This window comes from Budorcas taxicolor, chromosome 15, assembly GCF_023091745.1.
Source record: "Budorcas taxicolor isolate Tak-1 chromosome 15, Takin1.1, whole genome shotgun sequence".
NCBI classification, from domain to species: Eukaryota; Metazoa; Chordata; class Mammalia; order Artiodactyla; family Bovidae; genus Budorcas; species Budorcas taxicolor.
The window spans coordinates 10,071,820-10,084,794 of NC_068924.1; the positions used below are offsets into that span (position 1 = coordinate 10,071,820).

Consider the following 12,975-nt stretch of genomic DNA (forward strand, 5'->3'; position numbering starts at 1 on the left):
AAGTAAAATACTACTACTAATAATTTTTTTAATGAAGTTCTTTAATTCCACTTTCTGTTCTAGAACAAACTTAGAGTTAGTGAGATACATATTGGTTGCATGCCATTGATTTGTTTTTTCACAAATACTCAAAATCTATAGTAACAATTATATGTCAGTAGTTATCCACTCAACATGCTGTGTTTGGAAGAGATGAGAAGAAAAGAAGAGGAGAAAAGAGAATAGAAGGGGAAAAAATGACTGTAGTGGAGGAATGGAAGAAAGTGGTAGGCAGATTAGAGAAGGGAGAAATACTAACCCAAGGAAGGTGGACTTCAAGGATTCAAATACATGCTTAGCAACAAAATTTCCATTTGACCATTTCTTTATTTTTGAATCAAATCATTCAATATTTATAGACTCCAATCCGTGTGCCAATCACTGTGTTAGAAGATAGAGATATAACAAACTTACCATTCACTATTTCTGCCTGAAACTTATGAGATAGTTTCAGCATATATTTTTGAAGCAAGCAATTTATCTGTTAATTTATTTTTAGCTATGGCACTGAGGACTCTTGAGAGTCCCTTGGAAAGCAAAGAGGTCAAACCAGTTAATTTTAAAGTAAACCAACCTTGAATACTCTTTGGAAGGACTGATGCTAAAGCTGAAGCTCCAATATTTTGGCCAACTGATGCAAACAGCTAACTCATTGGAAAAGATTCTGATTATGGGAAAGATTGAAGGGTGAAGGGAAAGAAGGTGACAGAGGATGAGACTGTTGGATGGCATCACCTATTCAATGGACATGAATTTGGGCAAACTCCAGGAGATGGTGAGGGACTGTGAAGCCTGGCATGCTGCAATCCATGGAGTGGCAGAGTCAGACACGACTTGGTGACTGAACAATAAGAAAATGAACCTGATATTTGATAAGAATTTTTCCATCATTATGAAAGCAATCCAATGAAATGTGATTTATAATGGGGGCTTTGGGACATATCAGTTAATTAAATATATGCTACTATTATTCCATCTTATAAGATGATAAAATCGAACATCTAAGAAATTGCTCCCCTGGTGGCTCAGCTGGTAAAGAATCCACCTACAATGTGGGAGACCTGGATTTGATGCTTGGGTTGGGAAGATTACCTGGAGAGGGGAATAGCTACCCACTCCGGTATTCTGGCCTGGAGAATTCGATGGAGTGTGTCCATGGGGTCTCATAAAGTCAGACATGTCTCAGTGACGTTCACTTGCACTTTGAAAGGATTAATAAACTCATTGGAATATAACACTGTGAAATGATCTAAAATGATTTGGGTCCTGGCAGTCCCAAGCCAGTTCTGATGGTCTCGTACATTGGTTCTAGAATTTATTTATTGAAACTTTATTGCAACTCTCTATTCCTACCTTGCTATACTATGATTTGAGTTTCTCAGTTTCCACTCATCTCAACTGCCATTCAAGCTTACTTTGCACAATAATCTGATGGTGAATATTTAGACAAAAAAGTGAACCATAGTACCTAAAATATATTATTATGTGGAGTTGCCTAGCAATTAATGTTTTTTACTACTCACAACAACTTTGTCAGATGGATAGTAGCCGTATGCCAGGAAATTTGGAAAACTCAGCAGTGGCCACAGGACTGGAAAAGGTCAGTTTTCATTCCAATCCCAAAGAAAGGCAATGCCAAAGAATGCTCAAACTACTGCACAATTGCACTCATCTCACATGCTAGTAAAGTAATGCTCAAAATTCTCCAAGCCAGGCTTCAGTAATACGTGAACCGTGAACTCCCTAATGTTCCAGCTGGTTTGAGAAAAGGCAGAGGAACCAGAGATCAAATTGCCAACATCTGCTGGATCATGGAAAAAGCAAGAGAGTTCCAGAAAAACATCTATTTCAGCTTTATTGACTATGCCAAAGCCTTTGACTGTGTGGATCACAATGAACTGTGGAAAATTCTGAAAGAGATGAGCATACTAGACCACCTAACCTGCCTCCTGAGAAATCTGTATGCAGGTGAGGAAGCAACAGTTAGAACTGGACATGGAACAACAGACTGGTTCCAAATAGGAAAAGGAGTATGTCAAGGCTGTATATTGTCACCCTGCTTATTTAACTTACATGCAGAGTACAGCATGAGAAATGCTGGACTGGAAGAAACACAAGCTGGAATCAAGATTGCCAAGAGAAATATCAATAACCTCATATATGCAGATGACACCACCCTTATGGCAGAAAGTGAAGAGAAACTAAAAAGCCTCTTAATGAAAGTGAAAGAGGAGAGTGAAAAAGTTGGCTTAAAGGTCAACATTCAGAAAACGAAGATCATGGCAACTGGTCCCATCACTTCATGGCAAATAGAAGGGGAAACTGTGGAAACAGTGTCAGACTTTATCTTTTTGGTCTCCAAAATCACTGCAGATGGTGACTGCAGCCATGAAATTAAAAGATAGCTATTCCTTGGAAGAAAAGTTATGACCAACCTAGATAGTATATTCAAAAGCAGAGACATTACTTTGCCGACTAAGGTTCGTCTAGTCCAGGCTATGGTTTTTCCTGTGGTCATGTATGAATGTGAGAGTTGGATTGTGAAGAAGGCAGAGTGCCGAAGAATTGATGCTTTTGAATTGTGTCTTGGAGAAGACCCTTGAGAGTCCCTTGGACTGCAGGGAGATCCAACCAGTCCATTCTGAAGGAGATCAACCCTGGGATTTCTTTGGAAGGAATGATGCTAAAGCTGAAGCTCTAGTACTTTGGCCACCTCATGTGAAGAGTTGGCTCATTGGAAAAGACTCTGATGCTGGGAGGGATTGGGGGCAGGAGGAGAAGGGGACGACCGAGGATGAGATGGCTGGATGGCATCGCGGACTCGATGGACGTGAGTCTGAGTGAACTCCGGGAGTTGGTGATGGACAGGGAGGCCTGGCGTGCTGTGATTCATGGGGTAGCAAAGAGTCGGACACAACTGAGCGACTGAACTGAACTGAGCTACTTCATCAGTTATACAGATATTACCATTTACTTTCCTGTATTAAATTAAGAAATATGCATCTCAGTTCAGTTCAGTTGCTCAGTCGTGTCTGAATCTTTGCAGTTCTATAGATTGAAGCACACCAGGTTTCCCTGTCCATTACCAATTCCTGGAGCTTGCTCAAACTCATGTCCATCGAGTCGGTGATGCCATGCAAACATCTCATCCTCTGTCATACCCTTCTCCTTAAGCTTTCAATCTTTCCCAGCACCAGGGTCTTTTTCAATGAGTCAGTCTTTGAATCAGGTGGCCAAAGATTTGAAGTTTCAGCTTCAGCATCAGTCCTTCCAATGAATATTGAGGACTGATTTCCTTTAGGATTGACTGTTTTGATCTCCTTGCAGTGCAAGGGACTCTTAAGAGTCCTCTCCACAGAGATGTTATGGGGAGGGAGGTGGGAGGGGGGTTCATGTTTGGGAACACATGTAAGAATTAAAGATTTTAAAATTAAAAAAAAATAAAAAATAAAAAAAAATAAAAGACTTTATCCAAAAAAAAAAAAAAAAAAAAAAATTAGGAAAAAAAAAAAAAAAAAAAAAGAGTCCTCTCCAACACCATAATTCAAAAGCATAAATTTTTCTGTGTTCAGTTTTCTCTGTAGTCCAACTCTGACAGCCATACGTGACGACTGGAAAAACCATAGGTTTGACTAGATGGACCTTTGTCAGCAAAGTAATGTCTTTGCTTTTTGTATGCTGTCTAGTTTGGTCATAGCTTTTCTTCCAAGGAGAAAGTGTCTTTGAATTTCCTGGCGGCAGTCACCATCTGCAGTGATTTTGGAGCCCAAGAAAATGAAGTCTGTCACTGTTTCCAGTGTTTCCCCATCTATTTGCCATGAAGTGATGGGACTAGATGCAATGATCTTAGTTTTTTGAATGTGGAATTTCAAGCCAGCCTTTTCACTCTCCTCTTTCACTTGCATCCAGAGGCTCTTTAGTTCTTCTTCACTTTCTGCCAGAAGGGTGTTGTCATCTGTGTATCTGAGGTTATTGATATTTCTCCCAGAAATCTTGATTCCAGCTTGTGCTTCATCCAGCCTAGCATTTCACATGATGTACTCTGCATATAAGTTAAATAATCAGTGTGACAATATACAGCCTTGACATAGTCCTTTCCAAATTTGGAACCAGTCTGTTATTCCAAGTCCAGTTCTAACTCTTTCTTCTTGACCACATACAGATTTCTCAGGAGGCAGATAAGATGACCCGGTATTCTTATGAAGAATTTTTCAGTTTTTTTGTGATCCTCACAGTCAAAGGCTTTGCTGTAGTCAACAAAGCAGAAGTAGATGTTTCTTTGGAACTCTCTTGCTTTTTCCATGATACAACAGATGTTGGCAATTTGATCTCTGGTTTCTTTGCCTTTTCTAAATCCAGGTTAAACATTTGAAAATTCATAGTTCACGTACTGTTGAAGCCTCGTTGCAGAATTTTGAGCATTATTTTGCTAGTGTGTGAGATGAGTGCAATTTTGTGTTAGTTTCAACATTCTTTGGCATTGCCTTTCTTGGGTCTGGAAAGAAAATTGGCCTATTCCAGTCTTGTGGCCACTGCTGAGTTTTCCAAATTTGCTGGTATATTGAATGCAGCACTTTAATGCAAATCAAAACCAAAATGAGGTACCATTTCATGCCAGTCAGAATGGCTGCGATCCAAAAGTCTACAAACAATAAATTCTGGAGAGGGTGTGGAGAAAAGGGAACCCTCTTACACTGTTGGTGGGAATGCAAACTAGTACAGCCACTATGGAGAACAGTGTGGAGATTCCTTAAAAAATTGCAAATAGAACTGCCTTATGACCCAGCAATCCCACTGCTGGGCATACACACCAAGGAAACTAGAATTGAAAGAGACATGTGTACCCCAATGTTCATCGCAGCACTGGTTATAATAGCCAGGACATGGAAACAACCTAGATGTCCATCAGCAGATGAATGGATAAGAAAGCTGTGGTACATATACACAATGGAGTATTATTCAGCCATTAAAAAAATACATTTGAATCAGTTCTAATGAGGTGGATGAAACTGGAACCTATTATACAGAGTGAAGCAAACCAGAAAGAAAAACACCAATACAGTGTGAAGTGAAGTGAAGGGAGCTCGCTCAGTCGTGTCCGACTCTTTGTGACCCCATGAACTGTAGCCCACCAGGCTCTTCCATCCATGGGTTTCTCTAGGCAAGGATACTTGAGTGGGTTGCCATTTCCTTCTCCAGGGGAACTTCCCAACCCAGGGATCAAACCCAGGTCTCCCGCATTGTGGACAGTCGCTTTACTCTCTGAGCCACCAGGGAAACTAATGCATATATATGGAATTTAGAAAGATGGTAATGATAACCTGTATGCGAGACAGCAAAAGAGACAGATGTATAGAACAGTCTTTTGGACTCTGTGGGAGAGGGAGAGGGTGGGATGATTTGGGAGAATGGCATTGAAACATGTATCATATCATATATGAAATGAGTCGCCAGTCCAGGTTCAATGCATGATACTGGATGCTTGGGGCTTGTGCACTGAGATGACCCAGAGGGATGATACGGGGAGGGAAGTGGGAGGGGGATTCAGGATGGGGAACACGTGTATACCTGTGGCAGATACATGTTGATGTATGGCAAAACCAATACAATACTGTAAAGTAATTAACCTCCAATTAAAATAAATAAATTTATATTAAAAAATAAAGCACCATCTTTTAGGATTTGAAAGAGCTAAATTGGAATTCCATTGTCTCTACTAGCTTTGTTCATAGGGATGATTCCTAAGTCCCACTTGACTTTGTATTTCAGGATGTCTGGCTCTAGGTGAGTGGTCACACCATCGTGATTATCTGAGTCATGACTATCTTTTTTGTATAGTTCTTCTGTGTATTCTTGCCACCTCTTCCTAATATCTTCTGCTTCTGTTAGGTCCATATCATTTCTTTCCTATATTGTGCCCATTATTGCATTAAATATTCCTTTGGTATCTCTAATTTTCTTGAAGAGATCTCTAGTCTTTCCCATTCTATTGTTTTCCTCTCTTTCTTTGCATTGATCACAAAGGAAGGCTTTCTTATCCCTCCTAGCTAGTCTTTGGAACTCTGCATTCAAATGGGTTTATCTTTCCTTTCCTCCTTTGCCTTTAGCTTCTCTTCCTTTCTCAGCTACTTGTAAGGCTTCCTCAAACATCCAGTTTGCCTTTTTGCATTTGGTTTTCTTGGGGATGGTCTTGATTAATGCCTCCTGTACAATGTCTTTAATCTCTGTCCATAGTTCTTCAAGCTCTCTGTCTGTCAGATCTAACCCCTTGAATCTCTTTGTCACTTCTACTGTATAATCATGAGGGAGTTGATTAGGTCATGCCTGAATGGTCTAGTGGTTTTCCCTACTTTCTTCAATATAAGTCTGAATTTGGCAATAAGGAGTTCATGATTTGAGCCACAGTCAGACCTTAGTCTTATTTTTGCTGACTGTATATAGCTTCTCCATCTTTGGCTGCAAAGAATATAATCAGTCTGTTTTCGGTATTGACCATCTGGTGATGTCTATGTGTAGAGTCTTCTCTTGTGTTGTTGGAAGAGGGAGTTTGCTTTGACGAGTTCACTCTGTTGGCAAAACTCTGCTAGCCTTTGCCTTGCTTCATTTTGTACTCCAAGGCCAAAATTGCCTGTTACTCCAGTATCTCTTGACTTCCCACTTTTGCATTCCAGTCCCCTATGATGAAAAGTACATCTTTTGGGGGTGTGAGTTCTAGAAGGTCTTTTAGGTCTTCACAGAACTGTTCAACATCAGCTTTTTCAATATCACTGGGTGTTGCATAAAACTTGGATTACTGTGATATTGAATGGCTTGCCTTAGAAATGAACAGAGATCATTCTGTCATTTTTGAGATTGCACCCAAGTATTGCATTTTGGACTCTTTTGTTGACTATGAGGGCTACTCCTTTTCTTTTTCATTCTTCCTGGAGTTATTTCTCCACTGATATCCAGTAATGTTGGACACCTAGTGACCTGGGGAGTTCATTTGTCAGTGTCATATCTTTTGCCTTTTCATACTGTTCATATAGTTCTCAAGGCAAGTATACTGAAGTGGTAATTTGTGCATAATTTTGCAAAAACCACTAAAATATTGTAAAGTAATTAACCTCCAATCAAAATAAATAAATTAATTAAAAATAGCATCTATCAGTAAGCATATGATAAAGTATTTGGGGATCTGAGGACTTTTTAATATCCCCCAATACTATAATTTCTATAAATTTGTCAATGGAGTCTTCATGTGGATATAAAATGACAGTACAGTAATGCCATAAGTAGAATAAATGAAACTCCTATTTATTCTATCCTTTATACTAGACACAATTTTAGGTGATTGCTTTTTTAGTCATTATTTTTAGAACTCACCTGGCTAATTAATGGGTATGGAAAATTAGACAATAGTTCTGTGAAGCCTCCATGAACAACTGCCTTGTTAGGCTGCATTTGTTTCAATTTTTGTGGTGGTGGTGGTACATATCTGAGAAAATAAAACATTTTAATGACCAAAGTTTCATGTGGAGTTATATCCATAACTCCTTAAATGTGTGGCTCTATACGGGAAGGATCCATATTATGTATTAGGCATAGACTTGTTCTTAGCAGCAAACTCTAAATCACAATGTTTAATACTAGACATTAGGAAGGGAATTGCATGTGATGATTATTAAGTGTTTGCAGCAAAACATTTCATGGTTCCTCCTTGTCTTTAATGTCTTTCTCTACCCTTCTATTATGCCAAAACTCAGATATCAGCAGCTTTCCCAGGCTTTTCAGATAATAAATAAAATTGTTACATTTCAAGCCCTAAACAACATTTTACTTTCATTGTGTAGTGCTTCAGAAGTTTATTGTCTAGCTGTCAATTTTTGTTGTTGGTATTAAAACTGTTTTCTGCTTTTTTATATTTTCTGAATGCCTTCAATATTTTAAGCATTGGGGAGAATCTACACAAAAATATATTTGTTTAGAAAGGCAGCAAAGTTTTCTTTTTAAGGAAGGCAGCAGTCTCTGACCATAAAAGTTATGGTATCTAAGTTGCCAAGGCTGTCCTGTTAATTCGTATTTCATATTTATAACCAATTCCATATAAATTATTCCATCTACTCCTTCATTTAGCAATCAGAATATAAAAAGGAAAACAAAGAAGTGAGATGCAAGAAATATATTCCTTGTTAGGGTATATGAAACAATATGGAAACAAAGAGAAGAATGTAACTCACATACTTAAGTTTCATGACATTATTCTTAAAATATTACAAAGCATTAGCTATGAATAGGCCAATCAAGATGACTTCAGGCAGAGGAAAAAAACATGTGTAAAGACAAGGTGCCTTAACAAACATGGTGGCTCTCAAAAAAGGGATGTAGGTAGTTTGGGTGAGTCTGAATTTACACAGCTGGAGGGTATTGATGAGAGATGAGCCGTTTTGGTTTATCATTCAGAGTTCATTTTGAAGGTAATTGAGAACACACGAGATGTTATTTTATTTGTGGCCAACCCAGTCTGAGCATTACCAAGAAATTCTGGAACACATAGTTTCAGTTTAGTTAAGGACTATTACAACATCGACCATCACCATCATCCACCCTTGTAAATCTGAAATCAATACATAATTTCTGTAACCATATTTGAATTCCAAAGAAGGAAAATAGAAAGCCATGTTTTCACATTACCTGAATCAAGCATCACCTTGTACAACTGAAAGTACTAGCCTTTTCTCAAAGTGAGAAAGAAGAACCTAAATATCATTTCATCCATCTTTGAGTGATATATTTCCTCTCTTCAGTCAAACACATCTTTCTTTGATATCTTGAAACTTATAAGCTGAGATTTTGTTACTCATTATTAATACAACTTACGTTATCTAGGAATGGGAATGGAAAACATATAGAAACCTTTGTGTTAAATGGGGTAAAACCTCATATGATTTGGAAGACACCCAACATATTTCAAGAGAATTGCATTGGAAATACTGTCATCTTGGATACTGAGTACAAAGTGAAGAGCTTATTTCCACCCTAAAAACTGTTGGCAGGAAGTAAACTGAGAAAACTCCTCAAATGTCAACATATGATTGTTATCTGCCATGAAAAGTAAAGGATGACACAGACAGCAGAAATAAAAGAACAAAGGTGAAATATTTCCTCAGATGTCAACATATGATTGTTATCTGTCATGAAAAGTAAAGGATGACACAGACAGCAGAAATAAAAGAACAAAGGTGAAATATTTCTACAAAACAAACTTCTGATCTACTATTTTATAGTTATTAGTAATGCTCATAAGGGAGGCACAGGATAAATGCTTCACTCTTTCCCCTTATTTTCCAGTATAGTGAGTTTATACACAATATGCAAGACTTTCTGAATATTCTTCCTGAGGATCACTATACATTTCTGATGCTACAAGCAATCTAGGGATTTCTTGTAGGATCTTTCTTTTTTTTCTTTTTCAACAGGTAGTTACATGAAGGGTAAATATCTCTGTTCAAGGTGTTTACTGGACCTCAATATACTGTTTAAATATTTTAATATCAAGGCATGAGTCAGAATCTTCAAATCTATTTCTGGTTGTACTTTCTCTCTTGTACTTCCTTTCTGGCTTCACTTCCTGGTGTCCTCCACCTTGCTGCAAAGAAAAGGCTCTCCCTGTTTTCAGTTTTGCTAAATTATATGACTTTGCTAAAAATTGTAAAGTTATAAGTTTAAGAATCTTAGGTCTGGTTCTTCATATTAAAATGTGGATTTGGGTAATTTGGAAATTCTTTTGAATAAAGCTTAGATTTTGAGATAATGACTTATGACTTAACAAATCAGATTTAAAATACATAGAACATAATTTTCTAGGAAAATTCAGTGGTTGGGGTGATATAGATCAAATGACAGATTGAATATGAAAATATTTTAAAATATTATGTTCTTTATGCATGCTGAACTAAGAACCTCACTATATGTGCCTCAATTTTCTGCAAATTATATATTCTGCCAAGTGTTTTTTTTCCTCTTTTGATAGGAGATTCATATTTTATTTCTCCAATTGAAATAATTATACAGTTAAGTATAAATTAAATGCATGGTTGTACAAGAAACTCAGGTCCTTTAGGTGGTTCAGTCAAAGAGGTAAGATCTCTGGCTGATTCACATGAAATGCATTCACTCCTTGGCCCAGGTTTTGGGATTCTGCCAGCCTTGAGTTCATTAATAGTTTCTTCAAAATCCTTAAGTGTCAGATCCTCCTAGTAGTTGTCATTTATTTGAACCATTGGTGGGTTTACAAAGGCCCCTAAACATTCCACTTCTATAAGAATGAAAAGGGTGTCAGGTGTAGTCTCTCCAAACTTTATTTCAAGTTTTTTTTTTTTTTTTAATTTTCTTAATGACCTCCAGTATGCTGTCAGACTTTCAGTGCATGCAAGACATAGTAGTGTATACTTAAATATATTTTCCAAGTGGCTTTGCAATATATATTGTATAAAAAGTTGGTACATCATATACTCTCATTGGAGGTACTTGTAAAACTTCTTCAACCTTGTTCATAGCAGAGTTGGGCAGCCATCCATTTTTTCTTTGGGCTAAATCCAGGATTAGAAACACAGCTTCTGCTTTATGCCATTTTAGGTGTTGTTGTTGTTCAGCCCTTCAATCGTTTCTGAATCTTTGTGACCCCATGAACTGCAGCACACCAAGATTCTCTGACCTTCAATATATCCCTGAGTTTGCTGAAACTCATGTCCATTGAGTCGATGATGCCATCCAACTATCTCATCCTCTTTTGACCCGTTCTCCTCAATCTTTCTCAGCATCAGGGTCTTTTTCAATGTGTTGGTTCTTCGCATCAGAGGTCTAAAATATTGAAACTTCAGCTTCAGCACCTGTCCTTCCAATGAATATTCAGAGTTGATTTCCTTTAGGATTGACTGGTTTGATCTTGCTGTCCAAGGGAGTCTCAGGAGTCTTTTCCAGCACTGCAGTTCAAAACCATCAGTTCTTCAGCATTCATCCTTATTTATGGTCCAGCTCTCACATCTGTACGTGACTACTGGAAAAATCATAGCTTAGATTTTACAGACCTTTTCTGACAGAGTGATGTCTCTGATTAGTAATATGTGTCTAGATTTGTCATAATTTTTCTTCCAATGAGCAAGCATCCTTTTGTTCCATGGCTACACTCACTGTCCACAGTGATTTTCAGTTCAGTTCAGTTCAGTTGCTCAGTCGTGTCCGACTCTTTGTGACCCCATGAATCGCAGCACGCCAGGCCTCCCTGTCCATCATCAACTCCCGCAGTTCACTCAGACTCACATCCATCGAGTCAGTGATGCCATCCAGCCATCTCATCCTCTGTCGTCCCCTTCTCCTCCTGCCCCCAATCCCTCCCAGCATCAGAGTCTTTTCCAATGAGTCAGCTCTTCGCATGAGGTGGCCAAAGTACTGGAGCTTCAGCTTTAGCATCATTCCTTCCAAAGAAATCCCAGGGTTGATCTCCTTCAGAATGGACTGGTTGGATCTCCTTGCAGTCCAAGGGACGCTCAAGTGTCTTCTCCAACACCACAGTTCAAAAGCATCAATTCTTCGGTGCTCAGACTTCTTCACAGTCCAAATCTCACATCCATACATGACTACTGGGAAAACCATAGCCTTGACTAGACGGACCTTAGTTGGCAAAGTAATGTCTCTGCTTTTGAATATACTATCTAGGTTGGTCATAACTTTTCTTCCAAGGAGTAAGCGTCTTTTAATTTCATGGCTGCAATCACCATCTGCAGTGATTTTGGAGCCTCCCAAAATAAAGTCTGACACTGTTTCCACTTGGAGCCCCCCAAAAGAAAGTCTATCACTCTTTCCATTGTTTCCGCATCTATTTGCCATGAAGTGATGCGACCAGATACCACGATCTTTGTTTTTAAAACATTGGGTTTTAAACCAGCTTTTTCACTCTTTTCTTTCACTTTCATCAAGAGGCTCTTCGGTTTTCTTCACATTCAGCCATAAGGGTGATGGTATCTGCATATTTGAAGTTATTATTATTTCTCCCGTAAATCTTGATTCAAGCTTGTGCTTCATCCAGCCCAGCATTTCCTGTGATGTTCTCTGTATATAAGTTAAATAAACAGAGTGACAGTATACAGCCCTGATATATTTCTTTTCCAATTTGGAACCAGTCTGCTGTTCCAGGCCCAGTCCTAACTGTTGCTTCTTGACCTGCATAAAGATTTCTCAGGAGGCAGGCAAGGTGACCTGGTATTCCCATCTCTTTAAGAATTTTCCACAGTTTGTATTCCACACAGTCAAAGGCTTTGGCATAGTCAATAAAGCAGAAGTCGTATTTTTGTTTGTTTGTTTGTTTGTTTAACAATTGTCTCTGTCCTCTTAAGAGTTTTCCATTGTGAAATCAAATGGAATATCTAGGTTATTGTCAGGAGTATCTATGTGCACAATTAAGGCTCCTCCAGCTCCATTCTGCACAGCCGTCTCATGCAAATTCCTCAATTGTCTTCTCCACTGGCAAGGCTCGCTGAGTGGGTCCATGGGTCCAGACTGCCATAGAGATCATGATGGACCAAATTGCCCACCTCCCAAGTGGTTTTTATTTTAAATTTTTAATGATCATTGCATGATATCATGAATAAAAAACTTAATAAGAAATCAAGATATTCAGGTTTTAGTAATAGTTAATTCATAGCTCTTTAACTACCAATATATTTTATGTACTTATCATATGTTTAAGGCAAAACACATTAACAGATTATCTCATTTGTTTTCTTTGATATCTTTTCTATGTCTGAAGGAAAGATATTTGTAACAGATGGGTCCTACAAGTGGCTCTTTAAAACTCTGACTCTATAATCACAGGGCAAATGGCTTATAATTTTAATTTTCAGAACTCCAATAGAAACTGTAATACCCAGCTGCTTTCTACCCTTCTTGAGTTATAGC

At 38.3% G+C, this 12,975-nt stretch overlaps 1 pseudogene; it reads right to left on the bottom strand.

Moving 5' to 3' along the window:
- Positions 1–10,103: 10,103 nt before the first annotated feature.
- On the bottom strand, positions 10,104–12,567 carry LOC128060612 (NADH dehydrogenase [ubiquinone] flavoprotein 2, mitochondrial-like; annotated as a pseudogene).
- Positions 12,568–12,975: the final 408 nt, after the last annotated feature.